This window comes from Stegostoma tigrinum, chromosome 11, assembly GCF_030684315.1.
Source record: "Stegostoma tigrinum isolate sSteTig4 chromosome 11, sSteTig4.hap1, whole genome shotgun sequence".
Classification (NCBI taxonomy): domain Eukaryota; kingdom Metazoa; phylum Chordata; class Chondrichthyes; order Orectolobiformes; family Stegostomatidae; genus Stegostoma; species Stegostoma tigrinum.
Genome location: NC_081364.1, coordinates 72,545,902 through 72,552,774, shown reverse-complemented (window position 1 = coordinate 72,552,774; position 6,873 = coordinate 72,545,902).

The window sequence follows — 6,873 nt, the reverse complement described above, 5'->3', positions numbered from 1 at the left end:
TTTAGTGTCAATTTGTTGTGTGAGTTGTGGATGTTGTTGCTGGTTGTCTCGCTGAGCTGGTTGGTTGTTCTGCAGACGTTTCATTATCCTAACGGTTAGCAACATCAGTGCAACCTTCAATGAAGCGCCTTTGTGTTTTCCAGCCTGTTAATTTACACTCTGGTGTCTGTTGAGCTGGAAAACCTCACTTACAGTTTTTTCACAATGGAGTGCATTTGGGATCGAGCTCTATTTGTTTATTGACGGCTTTCTCAGTGGAGTACCAGGCTTCTTGGAATTTCCGTGCTTCTCTCTGCTTTGCCTGCCCCAAGATCCTGGCATTTTCCTTTCAAAATGGTGGTTCTCCTTATTCATGTGGGTGGAGATGAGTGAGTATTAGGTGTGTCTTTTTATTGCCAATTTATGTTTGTGTACCCTTGTGATTAATTTCCTTCCTGTTTGTCCAATGTAGTGTTTGCTGCAGTCTTTGCAGGGAAGCGTGTGTATGGCATTGGTCTTGTTCGTAGTGAGTGGTGGGTCTTTGTTCTGGGTGAGCGGTTGACACAGGGTTGATGTGGGTTTGTGTGCTACTCTGATGCCCAGTGGTCGTAGGAGTATTGCAGTCAGTTCAGACGTGTTTCTGATGTAATGTAACTTGATGAGTGTTTCAGGGCGTATAGTATCTTCCTGGTGTTGTTCGTGTGATAGGTATCTTCTGACCCAGTTTTTCGGGTATCCATTGTCTTTGAATACTTGGAAGAGGTACTCTCCTTCTTTTTGGTGTAATGCAACATCTGCAGAACAACGAATCAGCTCGGTGAGCCAACCAAACACAAGAAGATGGTATGTCACTGCCTCGAAGCATTGTGCTATAGTGGGGCAAATATTTAGCTGCTCATCATAATTACAGACAGGAAATTCATTTTTCCAACATGAAAGGAGTCTTTACGTAGCAGACGTTATGGAAGTAATCCTTTCACCGAAATAGTCATACTCCGTCTCGTGTCTCCTCAGCCTTTATCTATCATTGTACGTGCACTGAAGGTGCTTTCATAGAATCCCGACAGTGTGCAAACAGGTCCTTGGCCCAACAAGTCCACACTGAACCTCAGAGTATCCCAATAAAACCCATTCCCCTGTAGCCAACGAATGTACACGTCCCTGAACACTATGGGCAATTTAGCACGGACAATTTACCTAACCTGCATATATTTGGATTGTGGGAGGAAACCAGAGCACTCTGAGGAAGCCCACGTAGAAACAGAGAGAATGTGCAAACTCCACACAGTCGTCCGAGGATGGAATCAAACGCAGGTGAGGCAGTGGTGTTAACTACTGTAGCTACTGTACCGTCCTATGTTCTTCTGCGTGTCTAATTGCCTGACTCTTATTTTCAGGGTGATGTGATGCTTTGGAATTGTGAAGCGAGAGTCAGGCTGCAAAAACATGTGCTCATTTTCAAAAGTGAATGAAAACAGGCAAAGAAAATGAGCTTTCTGTTTTGAATATTCTGAAATATCTCCTTTAACCACTGCTGTTGCAGCTGTACTGAGCCAACTTTTATCCTAATTTTTCATTTCACATCAGTCCTAATTTCAGTCTGATACCATTGCACTTTTAAGGTTTGATGTACTTATCTTGGATCCAACTTTTGCTCCTTTAGACTGAATGGAAAAATCAGATCACTGCTTCTGAGTTGCATTATTACTCTGAGAAAGAACTGCAGTGGGCTCTTTCAAGCTGAAATTTGTAACCAGTAGGCTATGAGACACAGGTGGGGATTGAACCCACAATTTTTGGTTTACGAGCCCAAAGATTTCCCTCTTGGCCCTGCTTTCTATTTTCATTAAACTGATACACTGTATTGGTTCGTTAACTACAATGATGATTTTTGTTTTTAAATTGTTGGAAAATTCAGATAAACTGACAAATTACCTGATGTTAAAGTACAAAACAGGATGATCAAGAGAGAACAGTAAATGATTGAGTTCAGACAAATTCTGAAGTAAGTAGAAACAGGCAGCATGGTAGCCATGTGTGTAATGCAATGTAACCATCAGTGATTAGTACTGCTACCTCACAGCACTAGGAACTTAGGTTTGATTCCAGCCTCGGGCAACTGTCTGTGTGGAGTTTGCACATTCTCCTCATGTCTGTGTGGGTTTCCTTCGGGTGCTCCGGCTTCCTGCCACAGTCCAAAGATGTGCAGGGTAGGTGGATTGACCATGCAAAATTGCTACAGAGTGTTCAGGGAGGTGTAGATCAGGTGGGTTATAGCAAAATGGGTCTGGGTGGGATTTTCTGAGGTCTGGTGTGGACTTGTTGGGCTGAAGGGCCTGTTTCCACACTGTAGGAATTCTAATTCTAATTTGAGTCAACCCATACAGGAATCAGATTGCAAAAACTGAATGTGGAATTCTTGCTGCAATTGTCTTGGTTTTAATGAGCACACAACTGCAGATCTTTGCAGTAACGATTTCCTAGCACAGAGAAGTAAATACCTGCTTGCAAGTTCGTGTCAGGAATGTCCATTGGATTCATCCCAGGGATGTGAGGATCCACGAGCATACAAGTAATATCAGGCAGTGCGCTATCAGTTCAGAATGGTGAGAGATGGGGAATATATATATTCATTCACAAAATAATCATTTCGTAGAATTCAATACAGAAAGGCAAAAAGTGATGGACAAACAGAACATCTACATGGAGAGACGATACACAATAAATAGGAGATTCTTTTTTTTTAAAGTGTTGATTTCAGTTTCACTCTGACATTTCGTGAAGGATATGAACTGCCCTTACCAGTCTGCAATGGAAGTGACTCGAACCTCACAGAGAGGGAGTTGAATAACAGTTACATTTCGAAAAAGCTGAAAGTCAGTTGGGTCACAGGGATTTAGGGATGTTGGCCTTACAAGCCTTTCCCACATTCCATGAAAGTACCAAAGAAGTGAGTCAAGAGCTTTTGGTCCCCGTAGAGACGATGTCCATGATGTGGTTAGACAATAATTTAGGTTAGTTGAGTTTCTAAATGGAGAAATCACGTTAATTAAACGAATAGATCGTTGTACAACTGCAATGTCTGTAGTTCAGTCTCAGTTCGAGCAACGTGTGTAATCCTTGTTCTTCATCCTCACCAAAACGCCAGAGATTAGACAAGACGCAGACGATTTTGTCGGGATTGTGGACAGAATGCAAGATTACATTCACGAGATGTTGGAAAAGTTGAAAAAGCTGCACCTGAGGTTGGGAAAATTGGGAAGTAAACTAACGGAAATTTCCCTGACAATGCGAGTTTCAGTGTGTTTATATTTGCAGAAGACCCCCTGTTTCGGCACAATCTAGCTCAAGAAGTCAGAGATTCAAAAATAACGGTGAATGACAAAGAAAACACAGGAGTCGGATTTCTCTTACTCATATAGTTATTTTAGTGGGCAACGATTTTTCAGAAATAAAAGTAGATACTGATTCCGGAGTGTTTTAAAAGATACGTGAGCTAACATGCAAGGAGTGAATTTAACAAGGGGACAGAGTCAGTGTCCAGGTCTGAGAGGAATGGGTGCCGGATACTGGGTGGCAGGGCAGGATGGGGCAGGGAGATCAATTCGAAATTGAATGACTTCAGGTGCAAAGACATTTCATGAACATATGATTAAGACTGAGTATGAAAACGCGTATGGTTTTGAAAAGTGCGGCATTGCATTCAAAGGGAAGCCTGTTGTAGATTGCGACACGACTGATCATGATTTTCAAAAACCGATAAAGGAAATGTAGGTGTAAATACATTGTGTGAAAGCGTGCACCTGAATAGCGTTGTCTGTAAAAAATATTTCATGGTTTTGAAATGTTTGGCATATGGTTCCCCGTGAAGCATTTTCAATGAAATTCAGCTGTTTGTTTTTCAATTGGTGAGGAAAGTCATCCCCTAATAATTACGGAGTGAACCAACTCTTGGAGACACAATTCCTGCTTTTATCTACCAGGTTCAAATTCCACCAGACCTGTGTTTTCGTTCCTTTTCCATGTAGATAATATTCTAACGGCAAACGGAGACATGTGAAAAAGCGGGAGTTTGACAAAAGTAAATCAGAGGAAATATTCATGTTAATATAATTGATTCCTTCCCGCTAGCAGTTAGGATTCGGCGCTTTCACTACCCTGGACTATCTCCGTTCTTGTTCAGGGAATCAGGATTTATTGGTCTTGATAGTGACAACAGCAGAAGCAGAACAACTATGACAAGAATCCTTTCAATGCCTCAGATCAGTTAATGATTACGAGAACATGAGTCAATGCCCCAGATTCTTAAAGACGACATCTCTGCTCAATGGGACAGTTAATATTTAATTCTCCGCTGAGTCCACTTCCCAAAGTGTTTCTAAAGATTCACAAAGCTGAGACTGGGTTTTCCATTTTGTTTCCTTGCCATTGCCAGGAACTGAATGATTGGGTTGGTGGGTATGGGACAGGTCCTCATGAGCAGCTTGTAGGACTATTTCAGCTTCCACTCTTTACTGATGTTGGGACATTCACTCTGATGTTCTTGTTAACATTTACTGATTTTCTACTGTGAAAGGATTCTCGTTCATGTGCAACAGAAATTGAAACATCATTTCAGCTTCAGGCCAATGAGAAGTAGTAATTTGGGAGTATAAAGAAGTCATGAACTGCACAAGACCAGAGAAAAAACTACAACCTCTGAATCCCTAAACTGGTTTCATTACGTCATACATTGTGTTGCCCCGGATAGAGCTTAAGAAAGCGAGTCAGGTTTACTTGAAACCAAGAACATTAGGTTTCTAATAATGCAAATGTAGGAGTACAGTCAGTTACTTGTTTTGTCGTTTACTCACAAGAACATTTGTGGAGAATGCCTGAGCGTATCTGTATTGGAATCTACCCCCACTCCCATCCCATAACCAAATCATTTATTTCTCATTCCACCTGATGGAGATTCGACAATATTTCCGGAACCACCCTGTGACACAGAGCCCGGGAGCAATCTCCCCAGTTCAGATCAGAATGTATCAACGAGAAAGTGAAATAGCAAGAAGAGAGAGGCAGAACGAATGAGTTTGAGAAGGGCAGGATGAGGGAGGAAAGGACAGACAAACAGGTGGAAAGTGATAAAAAGACATTTGGAGACACATGGAGAGAGCGGGGAGAAAAGATGGAGAAAGTGTGGGACCTTTCGACCTTTTGTTTCATCATAATTTCTCGTTGGGGTATGATCACTTGCCTTAATTCCGCACAGCATTGCGCCTGTCAACTGTGAGCTTGTGGTGCAATGGAAGCGTGTGTGACTCCAGGTCAGAAGGTTGTGTGTTCAAATCATGTCAGGCTTATGGCCTCTTTGCTCAATAAAGTGTTTCTCCTTTATACGCAAGTAGAACATGTTGTTTCAGAGTGCTGCTTGGTAGTCCTTCTCTTATTCAGTGGCAGTTCAATTACATGTGGTACTTCTCTGTAAGTTTTATATTGGGAATACTGCTGCAGGGATGTTGTTTGCCCAAACACAAAGTGTTCATCTTGGGGTTTAGACACACAACTGCCTCCCTCTGGGTAGCCGCTTCATTCAGTCAGTAACAATGCTGTGCTGCTAACATTATAGAGGTATTTTCTCACTTAATTCGTAAACAGACAACTTTATGTTTCAAACTATCAGGAGATTTCAGCTCTTTCTGTTAAAGCAGATGACGGTGAGTTCAGGAAGAAATGTTTCCAATCAAAAACAATTCCCTTTACAGTTGGAATGATACTTATTGAACAGCAGGAGAGGAAACTGCTGTCCCACAGCCCCTCTTCACATTAACGGTGAAGCTGAATTTTATAGACTGTATCGGTAAAATCCAATGGTTCAGGTCCAATGCTGTTTGGTGCTGTCCACTGCCTGATTGTTGTGTGAGTGACAGGCAAAATCTCCAGGAAATATGTATCACGTGGATGTATTGCCAGGACGACAGAACAACGAGTCTAAAGTCAGGAAACTGAAAACCGCCTAATTTTGAAATTCAAGAAATGGGACACATTGAAGATGCATCGGATCTTCCCGCCGTCCCTGAACTCACTGTGATGAACAGAATCCAAGTGAGAATGAACTTTTTTTGCTAAGATTACAGAAGAAATCTGAGAGAACGCCTCCTGAAGGTTTTGCAAGACACTGAAGATTTCTTCTTCCTGTGTGACATGTTTTACTTTAATCAAATAAATGTTTATTCTTAGATGGGGGTGGCGGGGGGTGGGGGGGAAGCATTGTGAGTATTCCCAGCATTTTCGAAGTTCATAGGCACAACTCTGGAAAAAGAACAAAGGTGAAAGCCTGTGACAGACTGAGAGGCACATTTAATTCACCGACACAAGGAATAAGGAACAAGGCAGAAGAAATGCTGATGAACCAACTTTTACTGTTAAGTTGTAGCTTCTTTAATGGTCTCGTTGTTCGGAACAAGCTCCCTCCACTGTAACCTTGATTTAAAATTCAGACAGAGAATGACTGTGTTGCTGTTGTGTGAGAAGTTACAGTGGGCAGGGCTTCTTAACAAAGATAAACAAGGTCGTTGAGTGTTTGTAGGGTGGTGCTGGCAGTCAGTCTTACATAGAATGACTTTCAATGCAGGTGAAGAATCCAAAATATTATCAGTGGAAAACAAATGCAGAGGAGACAGTGTGAAAGGGCCGTGATTAGCTACAAGGCATGACAGCGTGAAACTAAGACTATAATTTAATCTAAATCCACCCTGCAATAATGTTGGACATATCGATTAAATAAGACCATGGGCAAAATGATGGAGGAGAAATATGAATAAATTAGGAGCAGAAAGATTTGACGCAACGAGTCTGCTGCACCTTTCAATGATAATCTTCAACTCCATCCTGCTGCCTGACCTGGATAGC